Raw genomic sequence first — 24,686 nt, 5'->3', positions numbered from 1 at the left:
GTTTTTCTTTCGGTACGTATACAAATATCCGACACCCAGATATTCGTCACTGATTCAGATTTACTCGACGACCACTCCATAATTCTTCAGGAATAACATTTTGAACACGTTTGTTGAAGATCGATTCTTCAGATAAATCTCTCGGTTAACGACTTTGCCCAAAACTGCGTTTTAAATATTCGATTAAGTGCGCTTCACGGGCCTTTTCAGTTGTGTTTAGTGAATTTGGATCAACAAGGCGGTACGCTTTAGAACGTTATTCGTTTTTCTTTCGGTACGTATACAAATATCCGACACCCAGATATTCGTCACTGATTCAGATTTACTCGACGACCACCCCATAATTCTTCAGGAATAACATTTTGAACACATTTTGTTGAAGATCGATTCTTTAGATAAATCTCTCGGTTAACGACTATGCCCAAAACTGCGTTTTAAATATTCGATTAAGTGCGCTTCACGGGCCTTTTCAGTTGTGTTTGGTGAATTTGGATCAACAAGGCGGTACGCTTTAGAACGTTATTCGTTTTTCTTTCGGTACGTATACAAATATCCGACACCCAGATATTCGTCACTGATTCAGATTTACTCGACGACCACTCCATAATTCTTCAGGAATAACATTTTGAACACATTTTGTTGAAGATCGATTCTTCAGATAAATCTCTTGGTTAACGACTTTGCCCAAAACTGCGTTTTAAATATTCGATTAAGTGCGCTTCACGGGCCTTTTCAGTTGTGTTTGGTGAATTTGGATCAACGAGGCGGTACGCTTTAGAACGTTATTCGTTTTTCTTTCGGTACGTATACAAATATCCGACACCCAGATATTCGTCACTGATTCAGATTTACTCGACGACCACTCCATAATTCTTCAGGAATAACATTTTGAACACATTTTGTTGAAGATCGATTCTTCAGATAAATCTCTCGGTTAACGACTTTGCCCAAAACTGCGTTTTAAATATTCGATTAAGTGCGCTTCACGGGCCTTTTCAGTTGTGTTTGGTGAATTTGGATCAACGAGGCGGTACGCTTTAGAACGTTATTCGTTTTTCTTTCGGTACGTATACAAATATCCGACACCCAGATATTCGTCACTGATTCAGATTTACTCGACGACCACTCCATAATTCTTCAGGAATAACATTTTGAACACATTTTGTTGAAGATCGATTCTTCAGATAAATCTCTCGGTTAACGACTTTGCCCAAAACTGTTTTCTTAGTCCTGCATCTGTCAGCATCTTGCCTTTTGAATGATCGTTATATTCACGTGTTCCCCAGTGCTGTTTTTTTTCTGGTGTGTAGAGAATTGTCATTTTATGTTAAATTCCATTCGCTGTTAGGGATGACTTCATACGCTGACTGACAAACCCCTTTCCACTGTCAGTTCGAAGTATTTTGATTTTTCGACCAGTTTCATATTCTACTCCTGCTTTGAACTCAAAGAAAGTGTCACGGATTTCTTTTGTTGATTTTAGCATGTAACCTGATTACTTTCTTGATATATCATTAGCAAAAGTGAGAAGGTAAAGAGCTCTTCCCTATGAAGCCACTCTCATTGCTTCACTAACATCGGAATAACAATGTGAGGTATATCATTTGTTCTTCTACTTGACGCTTTAGGAAATGGTTGTCTGTTTTCATTGTATAAATAAGTAAAGGATGTTCGTCTTATTCAGCCCATCAGCCACTTTTTACTGATTTAAATGTCACCAATCTTCGAGGCTACAATTCGTTACTGTTGATTGTACAGTATATGCATATTTGAGTAGTGGGTCAGGGTGTGGGATTTGTTCAAAGTATTTTCATTGGGGGAATGCAGTGGGGAAGCCAGTCAGCATTCTAGCGAGACCCTCTCCTGGGAATGCAGAATCTGTAGTAGAAATAAGTTGATAGAGGAGCAGGAGCGTAAGATCTGTGCCCCTCAAGTGCAGTTACAACGCGCAAAGGAGGAATTAGATAGGTTGCGGAGGGTGAAGGGTGGTGGGTGAATGGGAACTGGCAGTTGGCAAGAAGGCAGCTAGGAGGAGAGGAGCCTCTTGTAGCTGTAGGTGTAGGGAACATGCAACAGTCCTCAGTACTTAGGAGGCCTAGGTCAGTTACAAAAGAGAAATAAGAAGGTTCTGCTGCAAGGTAGTTCGCACAGTAGAGGTGTGGGCCAGCAGATGCAGGAAGTGTTGGGGACTGAGTACCAGGTCACCAGCAATTTGAAGCCTGGTGCAGGGTTGGCTCAGGTGACTGACAGCATAGGGGAGTTATGTAGGAATTTTACTAATGTGCATTTCGTGCAACTGTTTCAGCGTCATCATCGGCCTCAACTTAATGCGGCTGTTAGGCGCGGTAACATGGGGCTGGAGAGGGCGCTGATGACAGAGGCCATGGGTCACATTTCAGTTTTGCCAGTTGGGTCTATCACTAGGCATGGCCTGCACCTCAATAGGTATGGGAAGGGGAGGCTGGCAAAGCAGAGAGAGAGAGGTGGAGGAGGAAATGTATGATGAGACGGGCTGTATGAGATGAACAGAGAGCAGTGAAAGGAAACTGGCATGAAAGGGGGAAGAAGGTGAACAGAGAGAGATTTGGCGGAAGAGAAGATGGGCAGAGAGAGGAGGAAGAACTGGACTAACACAATATTGGAATAAATTTATATAATATATGAATCAGTAGTATAGTAATGAAATGTCAGTGGCAGTGATTGCAATGATTGATATATCTGCTGTAATTAAATCGAAAGAAAAAGAAGGATGGAAGATTACAGTTTAACGTCCCGTCGACAGCGCATTTATGAGAGGCAGAGCAGAAATTCAGATTACGAAGAAAGTGGGACTTGCCGCGATCATCCCGGAATTTGTCTGGTTTAGCGATTTCACGGAAAGCTTAATCTGGATGGCCGAAAGTGATCTGAATCGTTGTCCTCGCGAATGCGAGAACTTTGGGCTTACCTCTGCGCCACCTCGCCCGATAATTGAACCGAACGAGTGCCATTGGACATGTACTCTGAATATACTGTAGTTTAAGTAAACTAGATGTATATTGCTGTTTATTTGAATTTGCCTTTTGCCGTTTCTGCATCAAACGTGGTAGAAGTATGAAGCGCGAGTGGTGGTGTAACCTCCCCACGGTAAAAAGTAATTACATCATTCATTTACATTCAGCGTAACTACCCAACAGTAAAAATATGTATAGCATTGACATTTAGTGTAACCTAGCAACAGTTTACTATTCCGTAACCTACCAATGATAACGTGACTAATTTCTCAATAAAATCGTGGCTCACTTACAGCCTTTCAATAATTGACTGTGAATTTGAACTGGCAAGTTTTGGACGTCAGCAGTGCTGCGTCATGACCCTGAAAGATCATTCTGAATAAATTGAAAATTCTTACATCCATAAGGTCGCCGGATAACGCGTATATACCTGTTCCTATAACAATTTTTTTCTGGCACAGCTCAGTGCAATGCTGGCCGATAGATTTGTCATGTATAAAAGCAAACAACTGATTTTTCTCTACAAAAATCGGGATGACCATGGCTTGGAGAAATTAGTAAAATCATTAAATTTAGTTGAATGATTGTCAAAACTTAATTTTTATAAGATAGATTATTATTAAGAGGTTTTTTTAAAAAAGAAAACATTTACATGGGACTTCATATAACAATACTATATATGCGTGAGGCTGCTTTCACCTTATACTATATAAATTATTGGTATGTCGGAGCACAACTTAAATAATTTGACAATTCAGAGGCTCCCTTTACCAGATTCGCTGGCTGTTTTTCAAGGAGTGCCTCCCGGGGTGGGGGAGTGGCTATGTACATAAAAAACAGTATTCCATTTGAGTCCTTAGACGTATCGCGGCACTGCACTAAACAGATATTTGAATGTTGTGCAGGGTCAGTTGAATTTAGTGAAACTAAACTTCTAATTGTTGTTTTTACACTCCTGGAAATGGAAAAAAGAACACATTGACACCGGTGTGTCAGACCCACCATACTTGCTCCGGACACTGCGAGAGGGCTGTACAAGCAATGATCACACGCACGGCACAGCGGACACACCAGGAACCGCGGTGTTCGCCGTCGAATGGCGCTAGCTGCGCAGCATTTGTGCACCGCCGCCGTCAGTGTCAGCCAGTTTGCCGTGGCATACGGAGCTCCATCGCAGTCTTTAACACTGGTAGCATGCCGCGACAGCGTGGACGTGAACCGTATGTGCAGTTGACGGACTTTGAGAGAGGGCGTAAAGTGGGCATGCGGGAGGCCGGGTGGACGTACCGCCGAATTGCTCAACACGTGGGGCGTGAGGTCTCCACAGTACATCGATGTTGTCGCCAGTGGTCGGCGGAAGGTGCACGTGCCCGTCGACCTGGGACCGGACCGCAGCGACGCACGGATGCACGCCAAGACCGTAGGATCCTACGCAGTGCCGTAGGGGACCGCACCGCCACTTCCCAGCAAATTAGGGACACTGTTGCTCCTGGGGTATCGGCGAGGACCATTCGCAGCCGTCTCCACGAAGCTGGGCTACGGTCCCGCACACCGTTAGGCCGTCTTCCGCTCACGCCCCAACATCGTGCAGCCCGCCTCCAGTGGTGTCGCGACAGGCATGAATGGAGGGACGAATGGAGACGTGTCGTCTTCAGCGATGAGAGTCGCTTCTGCCTTGGTGCCAATGATGGTCGTATGCGTGTTTGGCGCCGTGCAGGTGAGCGCCACAATCAGGACTGCATACGACCGAGGCACACAGGGCCAACACCCGGCATCATGGCGTGGGGAGCGATCTCCTACACTGGCCGTACACCACTGGTGATCGTCGAGGGGACACTGAATAGTGCATGGTACATCCAAACCGTCATCGAACCCATCGTTCTACCATTCCTAGACCGGCAAGGGAACTTGCTGTTCCAACAGGACAATGCACGTCCGCATGTATCCCGTGCCAACCAACGTGCTCTAGAAGGTGTAAGTCAACTACCCCGGCCAGCAAGATCTCCGTATCTGTCCCCCATTGAGCATGTTTGGGACTGGATGAAGCGTCGTCTCACGCGGTCTGCACGTCCAGCACGAACGCTGGTCCAACTGAGGCGCCAGGTGGAAATGGCATGGCAAGCCGTTCCACAGGACTACATCCAGCATCTCTACGATCGTCTCCATGGGAGAATAGCAGCCTGCATTGCTGCGAAAGGTGGATATACACTGTACTAGTGCCGACATTGTGCATGCTCTGTTGCCTGTGTCTATGTGCCTGTGGTTCTGTCAGTGTGATCATGTGATGTATCTGACCCCAGGAATGTGTCAATAAAGTTTCCCCTTCCTGGGACAATGAATTAACGGTGTTCTTATTTCAATTTCCAGGAGTGTAGTTCCCACAACTCTGACTTCAGAGCATTTCTGCTCAAGCTAGAGAGAGTTCTTGATTCACTTTGTAGGAAGTACTAGAAATTAGTTATATGTGGTGACTTCAACATAAATTTTGTACATGATGGTGCAAGAAAAAGGACGTTGGTAGATCTCCTAAATTCATATGATCTGATGCAGACTGTGGTTTTTTTTTTTTTTTTCAAATAGGGTGCAAGGAAACAGTAGCGCAGCCATAGACGATATAATTATTCATTCTTCATTACTAGATCGGCACTCTGTTAGTAAAAGTGTGAATGCCTTTCAGGCCATGATGCACAAATTTTAACACTAAAGGGCTTTTGCGCTCAAACGAATGTCACAAAACTATGTAGGAAAGCTAATGCAACAGCAATACAGTTTTTTAACCTTGTCAAGGAACAAGAGAGGCAGTATGTTTATATTGCCGATAACATAGATGATAAATATAATGCTTTCCTTAACAAATTTCTCATGCTCTTTGAGAGTTGATTTTCATTAAAACGTTCTAAACGGGGTACTAGCAGTAAAAGGCAGCCCAGGTCACTGACTAGTGGGATAAGGATATCACGTAAAACAAAGTGGAAATTATATCAAAATGTTAGAAATAGTCACAGTAAAGCTACAGTAGCCCATTACAAACGGTATTGTAAGGTGCTTGAAACGTTACTACAAAAGCGAAGAGTATGTGGTATGCAAACAGAATAGCTAATTCAGAGGATACAATTAAAACCATATGGTCAGTTGTGAAGGAAGTGTCTGGTCAGCAGCACAAGGTCGACGATATAAAGTCAGTTCGTAGTAAAAATACTGATAAATCAGACATATGTACAGTATTGAACAATCATTTTATGAGCATTGCTGGTGAATTAAATAAAATTTTATTTTCTACAGGGAATCCTACAACTTTCTTGGCAAATGCCTTTCCAAGATTGATATCTGAAATACTCCTTTGTGGTACAGACAAGGGGGAGATTGAGTCAATAATTAAATCGCCGAAGACTAAGGACTCTCATGGATATGATGGAGTGCCTAGCAGAATATTAAAGCACTGTGATGCACATGTTAGCCCTATATTTAGCCATATTTGTAATTTTTCCTTTACAAATGGTCAGTTTCCTAGACGATTGAAGTACTCAGTAGTAAGGCCGCTTTATAAAAAGAGAGAAACTGATAATGTAGACAATTTTTAGACCTATTTCTATGCCATCAGTGTTTGCTAAAGTTATTGAAAATGCTGTGTATGTAAGGATAATTGATCATTTCATACCACACGATTTGCTATCAAACGTACAGTTTGGCTTTAAAAGTCGATTAACAACTGAAAATGCTATATTCCCTTTTCTCTGTGAGGTACTAGATGGGTTAAACATATGTTTTCGAACACTAGGTAAATTTTTTTATTTAACTAAGGCGTTTGATTGTATTGATCGCAAACAATTGCTCCAGAAGCTGCACCATCGCGGAATACGGGAGGTACCTCACAATTGGTTCACCTCTTACTTTATCAACAGACAGCGAAAAGTCGTTATTCACAATGTTGAGAATGGCTATGATGTGGGATCTGAGTTGGATACTGTCAAGTGCGGGGTGCCCCAGGGATCAGTGTTGGGACCACTCCTGTTCCTTATTTATATACATGATATGCCCTCTAGTATTACGGGTAACTCTAAAATATTTCTGTTTCCTGGTGACACTAGCTTGGTAGTAAAGGATGTTGTGTGCATCGTTGGCTCGCTTTCAAATAGTGCAGCTCATGACCTAAGTTCATGGTTTGTAGAAAATAAACTAACGCTAAATCACAGTAAGACTCAATTTTTAAAGTTTCTAACACATAATTCAACAAAAATTGACGTTTTAAATTCACAGGATGGGCATATGATTAGTGAAACTGAACACTTCAGATTTTTAGGTGTTCAGACAGTAAACCATTGTGGAAAGTCCATGTTCAGGATCTTGTTCAAAAACTTAACGCTGCCATTTTTACTATTCGAACGGTATCTGAAGTAAGTGATCCATCGACACGAAAATTAGTCTACTTTGTTTATTTTCATTCGCTTATGTCGTATGGTATTATATTTTGGCGTAACTCTTCCCATTCTAAAAGGATATTTTTGGCTCAGAAACAGGCAGTTCGGGCAATAAGTGATGTAAGCTCGCGAACTTCTTGTCTGAGTGTTTTGACATTGGCCTCTCATATACACTGCTTACTGTCGTTTCTTATTCCCAAGAACAAGCAGCTTTCACTTAGTTTGTAGAAATCAAACATGCATTTGGAACGGACTTCCTAAACTCTTGTGTAGAAAGGTGCGCATTATACTGCTGTATCCATTTTCAGTAAGCTACCAATCGAATTCAAAAATCTCAGCGGTATTCCATGCACTTTCAAATCGAAACTGAAGAGTTTCCTCATAGGTCAAGCCTTCTATTCAGTATCGGAGTTCAGTGAAAAATTGAGCTGATTCTTGTTGTGTTGTTGATTGCGTTTAACTAAACTTTTTCGGGTTCATAAACATTTTATTTTATCTGTTATTACTTTCATGTTGTAATTCCATGCACTGGCACGTTCCATTACCTTGGAGATCTGCTCCTCAATTTGGTCCTACGGAACTTGACGTGTAAACTTGAACTTCATCTAATCGATACATGCCACCTAGTTGAGTTTCAGTTGCTATTTCTGTTCCAAAGACAATAAATTACAGCATTTTTGTTGTATTTACCACACTGTGCGTCGCCAAACAATACACACAGTCCATGCTTGTCGTTTTACTAACCGGAACATACGCAATGTTATGAATAATTATCTGCTTATTCTTGTCATCGGCGGTACCTTCAAGATGAAAACTGCGACCTGCGATTTGCCTAAGGCTGAAATTATCTTCAACTGTAACTTTTGCGGTTGAGTTGATTGGAATTAGTTAAACAAATCCCTTCAATTCATTTCCGGAATCTATATACCAACCGTCACTATGATGTGAAAATGTAGCTAGAGCCATTAGCGCATTTCTCTTTTCATTTTTCATGGCATTCGCAAGATTCGAATAATTATATCACTTCTTCTCAGTTCTATACTCACTCGCCTTATGATTTTCTAACACTAAGAAGTTAAACGACTTGGAATTCCGCGCATCGCAAGTGATATTCAACTTCTGGTGTTTACTGTTCCGTTTACTAGCCGTCAGAGCCGAATCTATAGCTTCATTTGTGAAAGCAAATTGATGTTTCGTTTAGTCTTGAATTAACTGCTGACTCACTAAATCACTAATAATACTGACACCCGAATTCTCAGTCATCACTATCAGGCATTAGAAATATGCTGGAAGTTCACTTAGCGTTATCGCAGCTACAAATCACTACTTATTTTATTTTTATTGCTTCCACTTTGTTTAGAAAATGACATAATTTTTCACTTATACACATATTTCTCTCAGAAGCCAATCGTACATTCAGCCCAAAATAACTAGGTAAATTCTAATCGTCGAATGCAGATTGTGAATTTTGCCATGATTCTCAAGCAGTACGTGTTTAGTGAAGTTCTGGATATGCAAATGAATTTACAGTCAAACGTATTTAGGACAACTCTCTGTACACATTCTTTGGATAGTGATAAGTGTCAGCATTTGTTTTCCACAGCCCCTCTTGTTTTACATACATTTCCATTATATATTTCCAGTTGTTGTAGTTCACAAAGCCAAACAACTCTCCAAAACTAAACAATGATTCTCCTCACAGCATCATATTAAATACGTTCAACAATTTCTACAAATCTGTATTTTCTCAATAAAAGTACGATATCACCACGCTGAACAAATACGAGATACGGTAACTCACGACTGAAGTCAACGATTATTTATGCCACTGGAATATTAGCGATTTTGATTTATCAGTTTCTGAACAGATGGTACTACACCTTACTGCCAAGAGCACAGTTTATTCCTTGCTAATTAGAAAACACCAAAGATAAAAGACAACAGCCTACTTCTGTACAAGGTGTCAGCAAAGAGCAGATGCAGTTATTCTCAACATCAGGCTGTGGTTCAAGGCTTATTTCCCTTCCTAACGTTCCGTGTTCCAATGCTGAAGACGTCTTCAGAGGCTATACTCTTCCCACTACAATCTCCATAAAACACGTCGGAGCGACTCTTGTGATTTTAGGGAGCTGTCTGATGACGTCACGAACCGACCTTTACGTGCGTGTGTATGAACAGTTCGGCTTGCTGAGCTTGTTTCAGATTATATCTGCTTTGGGTGTCCCTATAGACTGTGATGATGTGTCCAACACTGGAACATGAAACGTTAGGCAAAAAATTGTACCTTCAACCACGGAGTAAGCTTCATAAAACATAGATCTCCAGAGACGTACTTGCTCGTGTCTTTGAAGGTATGTATCTAGTGCGAATAAGTCACAAACGCACGTATCGGCTGTGATGGATAGTTTATCCCATTACCTTTCCAGCGTGCTTCCGTGACAACAGTATTTGTTCTTTCGATATTGGAGCTGTCAATCGTACAGCCACTTCAAGGTGAAATGGGTGACGAATTAAAACCACTTGAAACAACTGTAGAGTAAAAGCACGTGCGTCAGAAATAAAAAAGCGGCACAAAAACATCAGTCACAGATAAAACTTTGTGTGTCTAAGGATAAGACACAGCAAGGGAACCTACGACTTCTTTTAGGAGATAAGGAAAGGTTAACCTACGTTTATAGCATTTGTAGAAGTGGAGAAATATTTTGACAACGTTGCATGGAATACTCTCTTTGAAATTCTGAATGTAACAGTGATGAAATACAGGGAGCGAAAGGCTATTTACGATCTGTACAGAAAACAGATGTCAGTTATAAGAGTCTAGAGGCATGAAAGAGAATCAGCGGTTGAGAAGGAAGTGAGACAGGGTTGTAACCTATCCCTGATGTTATTTAGTCTGTACACTGAGCAAGCAGTAAAGGAAACCAAAGAAAAATTGGCAGTAGGAATTGAGGGAGAAGAAAAAAAAACTTGGAGGTTTATCAATGAAATCGTAATTCTGTCAGAGACAGCAAAGGACTGGGATGACCAGCAGAATTGAAACAATAATATCTTGAAATGTGGATATAAGATGAACATGAACAAAAGCAAAACAAGGACAGTGGAACGTGGTCGAATTAAATAAGACGATGCTGAAGGAATTAGGTTAGGAAGCAAAGCACTTAAAGAAGTAGATGAATTTTGTTATTTGGGCAGCAAAATGACTGATGATAGTCGAAGTAGAGAGGATATAAAATGTAGACTGGCAACGGAAAGGAAAGCATTTCTGAAGAGGAGAAGTATGTTAACATCGAGTATAGATTTAAGTGTCAGGAAGTCTTTTCTGAAAGTATTTGTGTGCAGTGTAGCCATTGTAAGACGTTGTGGTGTCCTGACCTTCATTACTTACATATTCCGCCCTCACAATCATATTCTGCACATCAAGACACTTCATTCGAACCCAAACTCGATAAGATAAAGTCAATGTTGTATGAATTCATGTAAACGATATGCAAATAACTGGTAAATCGCAAATACGCACCAAGATTGAAATACTCGAGGTAGGCGTACACACATACATTCCAGACACGATGGTTACAGGAGCTTTTAATTCAGGAGAGGCAGACCACATGCCGGGAGGCTGGTCCCTTCAGAGGACAAGTCAACCTCAACCGCCCGTAGATCAGACAGCGTTTGTCCGAGTGAAAGGCAGTACGACCCCGTGTTCAGCTTAAAAGCAAATTCCGCTACATTGTGTGGGCGCACCCAGCCTACGCATTCTTTCAAACATAGCACGCAGTTTCAGAGATTTTTGCAGGGAGACAGCAAACGCCAAACGCCGATGCTACAGATTCCCGGATTGGTCGCCTTAAACGAAACGTCAATCTCCCGTTTTAGAAGAGCTGTGCTGATTGGCAGACGATATTTCTGATGCCTTGAGCTGAAGGAGTAATGGAAGAGATTGAAAGATATACCCCTTCACGTCTGGCATGGAGACGGGCCGTTCTGTTGTTGCTCTTGGAGCGAGAACATGTAACGAGAGCGTGTGCGCTCGTATGTGCACTCAAAGAGCAAGGAACAAGTCTCTCCTCAGTACTTCACTGGGAGAGCACCTCTGTCGAAAGTGAATCGGAGTGCGACTCTATATTGAGTCCTTGCTATTAAGTGTTATTCACTGTGTTGGCCGCCACACTTTTTGTGCAGTGTGAACGGACAGAGTTATAGTTAAATGCCTGCAAGCGAATTTTTGAGTGGCATCGGGGTGGACTGGTTATCTGACTCGTGTACCATGCCAATAGTTAGACTAGGGGCGAATAGGAGTCCTTGACTTCATCAAGGCATAGGGAGAGTTTGATTGGCGAAGGTCAATCCAAATAGAACGAGAGTTATCTTATTTGTCAGCAGCGAGCGGCGCAGGCAGCAGTCATCGCAGCTCACGGTATTGTGCGCTACAGCTCTTGCGAGTCCCACATTTCTTCCACAACAGTACACTTCACTGCATTTGACATGCTACAGCCTCAACCGTACCTAGCAACATTCTAAAGGATAATTATTCAAGTTGAGTAGGCGCGGCTCTCAGTCATTCTGCCAAGTCAATAACAATCTTAAACGTTGTATAGAAATTTCATTAGCGAATCCTATCCTTAAGAGGTAACTTCACATTCCGAAAAGAACCCGGAAATAACTTGTTCAGTTCATAACTAAAAGTGCCATTGTGATTTATCAGAATTTTTGCAAAATAAATAATAATTGTAGTTAGTTTCATGTTTTTCTTACACTAACTAGCACTACTCTAGTACCCAAGTATTCCACTAGTTACATAAGAAATTTTGTGAATTTTTGTGTCATTTCCTTACAGCAGACAACTCCAGAAGATATTTATTGCTGAAAGTTTTTCAGGCATTTCTCTTTAGAACGTTAGGAGCGTCTGTCTGACTTCTGTAGTAGTGTGGGGGTGGAAATTGCATCTTGCAGGAGCCACAGGGTAAAGGTTACATCTCAGATTAATCCGTTGTGCAGAATGACAGAATAGCACCCACACGCCCACACCATATATGGAAGGGAAACATGGACGATAAACAGTTAAGACAAGAAGAGAATAGATGCTTTTGAATTGTGGTGCTATACTCGAATGCTAAAGATTAAATGGGTATATGACGTAACTAATGAGGAGGTACTAAACAGTATTGGGGAGAAGAGGAATTTGTGGCACAAATTGACTAGAAGGGACATGTTCCGAGGCATCAAAGGGTCTCCAATTTAGTACTGGAGGGAAGCGTGGAGGCTAAAAATCGTAGAGGGGGACCAAGAGATTAATACACTAAGCTGATTCAGAAGGATGTAGGTTGCAGTAGTTCCTCGGAGATGAAGAGGCTTGCACAGGATAATGTAGTATGGAAAGTTGCATCAAACCAGTCTTTGGACTGAAGACCACAACAACAACAACACGTGACACAACACTATACTGATGTCTCAGTCAAAAATGGTTCAAATGGCTCTGAGCACTATGGGACTTAACTTCTGAGGTCATCAGTCCCCTAGAACTTAGAACTACGTCAACCTAACTAACCTAGGGACATCACACACATCCATGCCCGAGGCAGGATTCTAACCAGCGACTGTAGCGGTCGCGTGGTTCCAGACTGTAGCGCCTAGAACCGCTCGGCCACCCTGGCCGGCATGTCTCGGTCGTTACCAGAATTAATTTTATAGTTTTCTTAACTTTCTCGCTGGAAGTTTCTACAAAGTCCAACGAAACGGAAATTTATCAGCGACAAAATTTCTCGCTACAGATACAGATTAATCTCACACCTCTCGTGGTATTTTGTTTTTTATCTTGCAGTACATTTATACAGCACCTCTTACGGCATTTAATTTTTTATCTGGGAATACTTTTTATACTTTCGTGATAAAAGATGTATGACGTGTGTGGTGTCACCGCCAGACACCACACTTGCTAGGTGGTAGCTTAAATCGGCCGCGGTCCATTTAGTATATGTCGGACCTGCGTGTCGCCACTGTGTGATCGCAGACCGAGCGCCACCACAAGGCAGGTCTCGAGATACGGGATAGCACTCGCCCCAGTTGTACGGACGACATTGCTAGCGACAATACGGGCGAAGCCTTCCTCTCATTTGCCGAGAGACAGTTAGAATAGCCTTCTGCTAAGTCCATGGCTACGACCTAGCAAGGCGCCATTAGCCTTACCTAGTTTGAGAGTTATCGTATAAATCTCTCAAGAAGAACGTTGTAAACCAACAAAGAATAAAGTTAAGTATATTCCAAAGCTACGTATTTTCTTTATAGCAGTCATAACGTATCCTGTTCCAGACTTGACGCCAGTCGGCGTGTGTGTACGCGTGCCTTTCGGCTCCCTTCTCAGTGTGACGTAACTAGCTTGTTACGCCACAACAGATTGGCGACGAGAGAAGTGTTCTTTCTGATTGCTTACATTTACTTGTGTCATGGCTTCGCCAGATGTACTGTCCAAATTTTATCGCTTGCGGAATCAGCAGACGCAGGCGTTATTAGATGCCCTTGGACAGCTCGTCCAGGGTCAACGTGCCATTCAAACCGATGCGGCAGCTGCCACTTCACCGCTACCGCAGCCACAACTTGCAGTTGCACCGCCTTTTAGGCACTACAATCCAGCGCAAGAATCGTGGCCAGAATGGTCCCGACAGTTTGGTTTTCATCTAGCCGCCTACAGAATTCAAGGGAATGAGCGGCAGCCGTTTTTGCTTTCTTGTGTCGGTGTGTCCACCTACCGTGTGATAGTGAAATTGTTTCCCCAACGCGACGTAGCAACTCTGTCCTACGAGGAAATTTTGTCGGCATTGGACTCCTATTTCAAAGAAACAGTTAATGTAGTTGCAAAAAGGTATACTTTCTTTTGTACAAAACGTACGGCCGGTCAAACTAATCGGGAGTGGGTAGCAACATTGCAAGGCCTTGCAAGGGACTGTGCCTTTGACTGTGACTGTGGCCTTTCTTATTCAGATACAATGGTACGTGATGCAATTGCACAGAACGTTTCTGATGTTCGCATACGGGAGCAAATTTTGAAACTAGTTAATCCCTCCCTTCAACAAGTGATAGACATATTGGATAGACAAGACACACTTGACTGTGCTCAGGAATCTTTTGAACCTTCGCCAGCAGTGTGTAACATTTAACCGGCCCGCCGGGCGAGCTGCGCAGCCCGGTAAACTGCCCTCGCGCACTTCGATGCAGCTGCCGCCGCACTCTAAATCAGGTGTGCCGCGCCAACACACAAATGCAGTGAAATCATGCCCGCGGTGTGCTACTAGACATTCGCGTGAACATTGCCCATCACGCCAAGCTATTTGCGTTTTCTGCAATAGGACAGGACATGTTCAAAGTGTTTGCCAGACAAAGCTCAGATCAGACAATCACAATCATTCCAGGCCCTTTGTTTCGCGCCGGAATCGAACCACGGACACTCAGGCTCGTGGACCTTCGCCCAGGGACATTCATGTCGTTAATTCCGCTTCGTCCAGTGCCACTTTCTCTAACAGTGACTGTGTTCGTCCCACAAAAACTGTGCGTCGACGTCGCCGGAAATCACGTCAATTAGCAAGTGATGCTGTACCAGTGTCTGTTCAAATTGCACAAAACAGTCGCTCTTGTCGTCAGCAGGACAATAAACTTTTTGTAGATTTGGACTTTAATGGCAGGGTCATACCATTCCAGCTCAATACCGGAGCTGCAGTTTCATTGCTCAATCACGACACGTACAAACAACTGGGCGCACCTCCGTTGCGTGCCGCAAATGTTAAGTTACATAGTTATTCAGAACAGAATATACCTGTGTTAGGACAGTGCAGCCTTCTTGCCACATACAAGGGACAAACAAAACTTGTGTCATTTTACGTTCTTCGTTCTTCTACTGCAGTGAACTTGTTTGGTTTAGATTTATTTCAGTTGTTTAACATGTCTATTGTAAATCAGGTCCTATCAGTGAATCAAACTGTGCCTTCAGACAGTGTTTCTCGTCTGTGTGACGAATTTGCAGACATTTTTGCACCGGGCTTAGGTTGCGCTAAAAACTATGAAGCACATTTGGAACTGAAAGTAAACGCGCAACCGAAATTTTTCCGAGCGCGCAATGTTCCCCACGCATTGCGTGATGAGGTCGCAAAAACATTAAACGATCTAGCATCACAGGGTGTAATTGAACGTGTGCAAGCTTCTCTCTGGGCCTCACCCTTAGTAATTTTGCCAAAACCTTCCGAAAAATTGAGACTTTGCGTGGACTTCAAGGCCACAGTGAATCCACAACTAGTGACCGCTACTTTTCCTTTGCCCCGCCCGGAAGATCTTTTTGCTAAACTGTGCCCGGGAAAATATTTTTCAAAGTTGGACAGCCGATGCGTACTTGCAAATACCGGTGGACGACGAATCCCAGCGCGTATTGGTGGTTAACACGCATCTTGGATAGTACAGGTTCAAAAGACTGCCATTCGGGTGTGCATCCGCCCCTGCATTGTTTCAGCAATATTTACAAACTATTTGTGCGTCGGTCCCTACTGCAGCAAACTATCTGGACGATATAGTCATCTCCGGACAGACAGAAGATCATCTTGCGAACCTACGAACATTATTTCAGGTCTTGCGACAAAATGGTATTCGCTTGCGAAAGGACAAATGTGTGTTTTTTGCTCGTGACTTACCATACCTGGGACATGTCATTAATGCCCAAGGCATACATCCGAGTCCAGAGCACCTCCGTGCCATACAAGAATTGCCTTCGCCACAAAATATGAAGCAGCTACAGAGTGTGTTGGGTAAAATTAACTATTATCATAAATTTGTGCCGCGCGCTTCTTACATTTCAGCTCCGCTTCATCGCTTACGCCGTAAAGGTGTTCCGTTCGTCTGGACGACGGAATGCGAACGCGCCTTTCGCCAGTTGAAATCGGCGTTGCTTTCTAATACTTGCCTCACGCCTTTCGATCCCCAGAAACCCCTTTTGTTGATGGTAGATGCATCGGATTTCGAGATCGGTGCTGTGCTTGCGCACAAAGTTGCCTCGCATGATCGCCCTATTGCCTTTGCGTCCAAATTGCTCTCGTCTGCGCAAAGAAATTATTCCCAGATAGAGAAAGAAGCTTTGGCTCTCGTGTTTGGTGTTACTAAGTTCCATGATTTCTTGTATGGTCGTCACTTTACCATCATCACAGACCACAAACCTTTGACATCGCTTTTTCATCCGACCAAGCCTGTACCTCCACGTACAGCGCAGAAATTCATTCGCTGGTCTATTTTCCTCTCGCAGTACCGCTACGATATCTTGTATCGGTCCACTGCTAAGCACGGAAACGCCGATGCGTTGTCCCGTTTGCCTGTTGCTGAGGATAGAGCATTCGATTCTTCCGAACTTGCTTGCATGTTCATTGATTCGGAAACCGATGAAGTGGTCGAATCGTTTCCGATTGATTTTCGTCGTGTAGCTACAGCCACCGCTGCTGACCCTGTCCTTGCTACCGTTTTGCGTTTTGTTGCTACGCAATGGCCTTTGTCAAAGTCTCGGATCGAGGATCCGTTGGTTCGCCGATTTTTTGCTCACAAGGAGAGACTTTTTGTTCGACGTGGTGTTTTGTTGTTGCGTTCTGATAATGATCAGTCCAGAGTAGTGGTCCCACGTTCGTTACAGTCCTCTGTTTTACGGCTTCTTCACCAAGGACATTGGGGGATAGTGCGAACGAAACAACTTGCTCGTCAGCACTGTACTTGGTTCGGAATCGATGCTGCGATTACGAATATGTGTTCTTCTTGCATGACGTGTGCCGAACAACAATCCGCGCCGCCGCGGAAAGTCGTTGCATGGCCAAAAGCCACTTCCCCTTGGCAACGCTTGCACATTGATTTTGCTGGTCCATTCTGGAATGTTCGATGGTTGGTTCTGGTCGATGCCTTCAGTAATTTTCCTTTTGTTGTCCGGATGTCTTCCACGACGTCCTCCGCCACCATCCAAGCGTTGTCTGCTATCTTTTGCATTGAAGGTCTTCCTCAGACTATTGTTTCCGACAATGGCCCACAATTCATGTCCGCAGAATTTCAGTCATTCTGTCAGGCCAATGGTATTCAACATCTGACATCCGCGCCGTTTTCGCCTCAGTCAAACGGTGCCGCTGAACGATTGGTCCGGACTTTCAAGTCACAGATGTTGAAGTTGAAAGAGTCGCATTCTCGGGAGGACGCGTTGTTGCTCTTTTTGTCCTCGTATCGCTCTCAGCCCCGAGATGGTCGCTCGCCGGCTGAGTTGCTCCACGGTCGTCCTCATCGAGCCTTGATGTCTTTGCTGCATCCGCCACATCAGGTTCCTGTGCAGCGGCAGACTCCTGCTTTTGCTCCAGGCGACGTTGTATTCTATCGCAACTATCGCGGTTCACGGCGTTGGCTCGCAGGGCGCATTCTTCGCTGCCTCGGCCGCGCGATGTATTTGGTTTTGGGGGCCTCTGGTGAGGTGCGTCGGCATCTCAATCAGCTGCGCCTCTGTCGTCGCACGGGTTCTGCCGCTCCCCATCTGCTTTCAGCGACGGTGCCGTCCGGTCAGCGCCCTGGGGACCCATCTATTGGCTCGCCTCATCCCCAGGTGTTACCGACGCTGCCTTCCATTTTGCCCCATGGCGACGCGCCGCCGCAGCCTCCGCCGCCGCTGCAGCCGCCGGTACTCCAGCCGGCGCCGCCCGCATTCGACGCTTCGCTGCAGCCGCCGAACGTCTCCCTGGGTCACGCGCCGCCGATCGCTGCCCGTGACCAGCTGTCCTCCGCCATGGACCTCTTGCCCGCTCCGGACCACATGGCGTCTTCGCGCGTCGGGTACCCCGACGCAATGGAGGTCGACCCTTCGGCCCCTCCTGTCTCTTTACGGGCGCATACGCCGCATGTTGACGTGCACCCTGAACTAGGTTTTCAGGCGTTTCCTAGCTCCCCTCGGACCGAATGGCCGGGTGCGGGTGGCACAGCCTCGCCTGTTGTTAGGCTCCCCACCTCATCGCATACGTCAACATGGCGTCCTCCCCACGGCGGGCGGAAGCCTTATAACACGACCGTTCGCCGATTTGCGGGGGAGGAATGTGGTGTCACCGCCAGACACCACACTTGCTAGGTGGTAGCTTAAATCGGCCGCGGTCCATTTAGTACATGTCGGACCCGCGTGTCGCCACTGTGTGATCGCAGACCGAGCGCCACCACAAGGCAGGTCTCGAGATACGGACGAGCACTCGCCCCTGTTGTACGGACGACATTGCTAGCGACAATACGGACGAAGCCTTCCTCTCATTTGCCTTGAGACAGTTAGAACAGCCTTCTGCTAAGTCCATGGCTACGACCTAGTAAGGCGCCATTAGCCTTACCTAGTTTGAGAGTTATCGTATAAATGTCTCAAGAAGAACGTTGTAAACCAACAAAGAATAAAGTTAAGTATATTCCAAAGCTACGTATTTTCTTTATAGCAGTCATAGCGTATCCTGTTCCAGACTTGACGCCAGTCGGCGTGTGTGTACGCGTGCCTTTCGGCTCCCTTCTCAGTGTGGCGTAACTAGCTTGTTACGCCACAACAACGTGCCCCTAGAAACTTTCTAAATGAAGACCACAACAACAACATGTGACATGAGGGAACACAGGTGAAGCCGCAGGTTAAAAGCTCCTCCTAAACCTCTGGATAGATTTCAGCCAAACATACTATCTTGACCGCAACCTTCCTGTTACGGTGAGGCTGATGGGCAGCGAATGGTGGGGAAGGAGGAGATTCGGAAAAAATGAAATGAAATGGCTCTGAGCACTATGGGACTTAACAGCTATGGTCATCAGTCCCCTAGAACTCAGAACTACTTAAACCTAACTAACCTAAGGACATCACACAACACCCAGGCATCACGAGGCAGAGAAAATCCCTGACCCCGCCGGGAATCGAACCCGGGAACCCGGGCGCGGGAAGCGAGAACGCTACCGCACGACCACGAGCTGCGGCCAGCAGATTCGGAGAGGGGGAAGGTGGAGCAGGACAGATATGGGAGGAAGGAGGAGCTGGACAGAAAAATGGGCCGGAGGATATAGAAAGAGGGGGGGGGAGAGGAAGGTGGAGCTGGAGAGAGGTAAGGGGGGGAGAAGAAGATGCATAGATGAAGGGATGATGAGGAGATGGGCAGAGAGAGCGGGGAAAGGAAGACGGGTAGAGAGAGAGGTGGAGGAGGAAATGTATGATGAGACGGGCTGTATGAGATGAACAGAGAGCAGTGAAAGGAAACTGGCATGAAAGGGGGAAGAAGGTGAACAGAGAGATATTTGGCGGAAGAGAAGATGGGCAGAGAGAGGAGGGAGGAAGAGCTGGACTAACACAATATTGGAATAAATTTATATAATACATGAATCAGTAGTATAATAACGAAATGTCAGTGGCAGTGATTGCAATGATTGATATATCTGCTGTAATTAAATCGAAAGGAAAAGAAGGATGGAAGATTACAGTTTAACGTCCCGTCGACAGCGAATTTATGAGAGGCAGAGCAGAAATTCAGATTACGAAGAAAGTGGGACTTGCCGCGATCACCCCGGAATTTGTCTGGTTTAGCGATTTCACGAAAAGTCTAATCTGGATGGCCGATAGTGATTTTAATCGTTGTCCTCGCGAATGCGAGAACTTTGGGCTTACCTCTGCGCCACGTCGCCCGATAATTGAACCGAACGAGTGCCATTGGACATGTACTCTGAATATACTGTAGTTTAAGTAAACTAGATGTATATTGCTGTTCATCTGAATTTTCCTTTTGCCGTTTCTGCATCAAACGTGGTAGAAGTATGAAGCGCGAGTGGTGGTGTAACCTCCCCACAGTAAAAAGTAATTACATCATTCATTTACATTCAGCGTAACTACCCAACAGTAAAAATATGTATAGCATTGACGTTTAGAGTAACCTAGCAACAGTTTACTATTCCGTAACCTACCAATGATAACGTGACTAATTTCTCAATAAAATCGTGGCTCACTTACAGCCTTTCAATAATTGACTGTGAATTTGAACTGGCAAATTTTGGACGTCAGCAGTGCTGCATCATGGCCCTGAAAGATCATACTGAATAAATTGAAAATTCTTACCTCCATAAGGTCGCCGGATAACGCGTATATACCCGCTCCTATAAGAAATTTTTCTGGCACAGCTCAGTGCAATGCTGGCCGATAGATTTGTCATGTATAAAAGCAAACAACTGATTTTTCTTTACAAAAATCGGGATGACCATGGCTTGGAGAAATTAGTAAAATCATTAAATTTAGTTGAATGATTGTCAAAACTTAATTTTTATAAGAAAGATTATTATTAAGAGATTTTTTTTAAAAAGAAAACATTTACATGGGACTTCATATAACAATACTATATATGCGTGAGGCTGCTTTTTCCTTATACTACATCGCTCAGGCTCCGCCATCGCTCCCCACGACCGGCCCAGCCAACTGGACACACACGACTGCTAGCTACTACTAACTCCTACTGCCACACAGTTCCTACTGCTGACAACACTGCTCTATGGTCTGAGATTCTCTTATGCCTTACATATCGCAGGCAGCGCGTGAGCAATCCATCGAAATTACATCTGCTCGAGTGCGCTAGCAACAAATTCATTAATCATGCACCTCTTACAGCGGGCTGGGGTATAATGGTGAGGGGGGGGGGCGGAAGGGGTGGAAGTCAAATTCATCTCGTACCGAAAAAATTTCGTGTACGTTAAGACAGACGACCCGATATACAGGGTGATCAAACAGTCAGTATAAATTTGAAAACTTAATAAATCACGGAATATTGTAGATAGAGAGGTACAAATTGACACACATGCTTGGAATGACATGGGGTTTTATTGGAAGCAAAAAAATACAAAAGTTCAAAAAATGTCCGACATATAGCGCTTCGTATGATCAGAATAGCAATAATTAGCATAACAAAGTAAGACAAAGCCAAGATGATGTTCTTTAGAGGAAATGCTCAATATGTCTACCATCATTCCTCAACAACAGCATTAGTCGAGGAATAATGTTGTGAACAGCACTGTAAAGCATGTTCGGAGTTATGGTGAGGCATTGGCGTCGGATGCTGTCTTTCAGCATCCCTAGAGATGTCGGTCGATCACGATACACTTGCGACTTCAGGTAACCCCAAAGCCAATAATCGCTCGGACTGAGGTCTGGGGTCCTGCGAGGCCAAGCATGACCAACGTGGCGGCTGAGCACACGATCATCACCAAACGACGCGCGTGAGAGATCTTTCACGCGTCTAGCAATATGGGGTGGCGCGCCATCCTGCATAAACATCGTACGTTCCAGCAGGTGTTTATCAGCCAGGCTGGGGATGATGCGATTCCGTAACATATCGGCGTACCTCTCACCCGTCACGGTAGCAGTTTTGCTGTCCAGAGTGATCTGTTGGACATTTTGTGAAATTTTTTTTTGTTCTAATAAAACCCCACGTCATTCCAAGCATGTGAGTCAATTTTTACCTCTCTATCTACATTATTCCGTGGTTTATTAAGTTTTCAAATTTATACTGACTTTTTGATCACCTGGTACATCTGCACCAGGGGTGGACGATGTAACTTGGGTTGCCTGTCTTAAGGTGAACGAAATATTTTCTGGGCCCTGTACGTGCTTTCATTTGCTTAAAGAGGATGGAGTTAAGCCAACAGTTGCAGTACGTAAGTACGAATAGTGATTCCAAGAAAACGTGCGCGTTCGGCAGAATGCTGTAATAGCGCAGGAAGGGAGAACGAGCGAGTATAATCTGACTTGTAGAACGTTACTGGCGCCGTCCCCGCATCGAGCTTATTAAAACTAATTCAGCCGGCAGACTCGGAAATTCCGGCGCTCCTTCCATTGCGCGCAGAGCATTTAGAGTCCCGCGGCGCGGGCATACGGCAGAAATCGCCGTCCGCCGTGCGTGGGGGCGTAACCGTTGCGAGCGCTACGCGCCGAGGCGCGGCCAGAATTAAACTGGCGCCAGCGCGCGCGCGCGCAGCGCTCGCCAAATAAACGCGCCGACTCACCTCCGGCTAGCGGCCGTTCCCGCGAGCCGCACTGCGGCCGGAATTTTTGGGACGGGAGCCGGAGAGGTGGGGCGGCAGAGTTTACTCGCCGGGTAAACAGCGGCCGGGCAGACAATCTCTTTGTCCCCGCGTGGCACTCAAAATTAAATTGTCTGCAGGCGCCGCGCCCGGACGCGCCTTTCTTTGCTTGTTGTCGGCCCGGGGAAAGAAGCAACGGAAGCGGCGGCGGTCCCGCGAGCCGCATTAGCATGTGTTTCCGTCGAGATAGCAGTCCTAATGCGGACCGCAACGCGGCGGGATGAGCCGGTGAGTCGTTTCATTCGGCGCCGCCGGCCGTTACGGAGGAGGATCTGCGCGCGTTAGCATTCTGACGAGCGACATTATAGCGCGGCAGCGGCGGGAGGCGGGAGGCTGCTCTGCCCGACTCTGCCCCCACCTCCCTCCCCCACCCCCCAACTCCACCCCTTCCACAGTGCTGTGAGCGCGTTGCCATGGCGATGCCATCTGCGGGAGCAGGCGCACTACTGCCAGCTCTGCTCTGCACCGGAAACTGTCTGAGGTTCACCCTGACTCTCCAGCGCACAGTGTCATGCTGACCAAAATACAGGGTGATTCAAAAAGACTACCACAACTTTAGGAATTTACAACTCTGCAACGACAAAAGGCAGAGCTAAGCACACTATCTGTCGGCGAATTAAGGGAGCTATAATGTTTCATTTAGTTGTACATTTGTTCGCTTGAGGCGCTGTTGACTAGGCGTCAGCGTCAGTTGATGCTAAGATGGCGAACGCTCAACAGAAAGCTTTTTGTGTTATTGAGTGCGGCAGAAGTGAATCGACGACAGCTGTTCAGCGTGCATTTCGAACGAAGTATGGTGTTAAACCTCCTGATAGGTGGTGTATTAAACGTTGGTATAAACAGTTTACAGAGAATGGGTGTTTGTGCAAAGGGAAAAGTTCTGGATGGCTGAGAACGAGTGATGAAAATGTAGCACGCATCCAGCAAGCATTTGTTCGCAGCCCAGGAAAATCGACTCGCAGAGCTAGCAGAGAGCTGCAAATTCCACAATCAACTGTATGGAGAGTCCTACGAAAAAGGTTAGTTATGAAACCTTATCGTCTGAAATTGGTTCAAGCACTGTCTGCAGCTGATAAGATTAAAAGCATCGATTTCTGTGATTTTATCCTTGCTCAAATGGAAACAGATGAATCTTTCGTTTCAAAGATTGTGTTTAGTGATGAAGCAACTTTCCACACTAACGGGAAAGTCAACCGTCACAATGTCTGTATATGGGGCACTGAGAATCCGCGGGAAACAACTCAGTATGAACGTGACTCGCCTAAGGTGAACGTTTTCTGTGCCATTTCAGCCAATAAAGTTTTTGGTCCCTTTTTCTTCGAAGGTGCTACTGTAACTGGACTACAGTATCTGGAGATGTTAGAGAATTGGCTGTTACCTCAGCTCGAACAAGAAGCACAACAATTCATATTTCAGCAGGATGGAGCGCCACCACATTGGCACTTATCTGTCCGTAACTACCTGAACGTCAACTACCCGAGGCGATGGATCGGCCGCCAGGCAGCCCGTGACAGAGCACTTCATCACTGGCTTCCAAGAAGCCCTGATCTTACCCCCTGCGATTTTTTCTTATGGGGGTATGTTAAGGATATGGTGTTTCGGCCACCTCTCCCAGCCACCACTGATGATTTGAAACGAGAAATAACAGCAGCTATCCAAACTGTTACGCCTGAGATGCTACAGAGAGTGTGCAACGAGTTGGAGTATCGGGTTGATATTGCTCGAGTGTCTGGAGGGGGCCATATTGAACATCTCTGAACTTGTTTTTGAGTGAAAAAAAAACCTTTTTAAATACTCTTTGTAATGATGTATAACAGAAGGTTTCATTCATTCATTCATTTCATTGTTGCCCTTATGGACAGTATTTGAACTCGAAAATCACATGATGACACAATTTTCACTTCTTTCCTTTCTTCCTCTTCTCTTCCCAAAATCTCTACATCCTTTGGCTGTGCTCCTGTTTCCTTTGCTCTGTCCATAATGTTCCTTTCTTCTTTCTCTCCTTTACAATAAATTTTGCACTCCTAACTTTGTTTCTGAAGTATTTCCTGTCTCCTATCATTTGCCTGTTGATCCCTATCTGCCTTAAGTCTTCGTCTATTTCATGATACCAATTTGTTTTCTTGCTTGAGCTGTTTACTACATCAAAAATTTTCTTTGTAAG

The sequence above is a fragment of the Schistocerca serialis genome, chromosome 6, assembly GCF_023864345.2.
Source record: "Schistocerca serialis cubense isolate TAMUIC-IGC-003099 chromosome 6, iqSchSeri2.2, whole genome shotgun sequence".
Classification (NCBI taxonomy): domain Eukaryota; kingdom Metazoa; phylum Arthropoda; class Insecta; order Orthoptera; family Acrididae; genus Schistocerca; species Schistocerca serialis.
The sequence above is the reverse complement of the archived record's forward strand: the minus strand, read 5'-3'. Positions refer to the sequence as shown.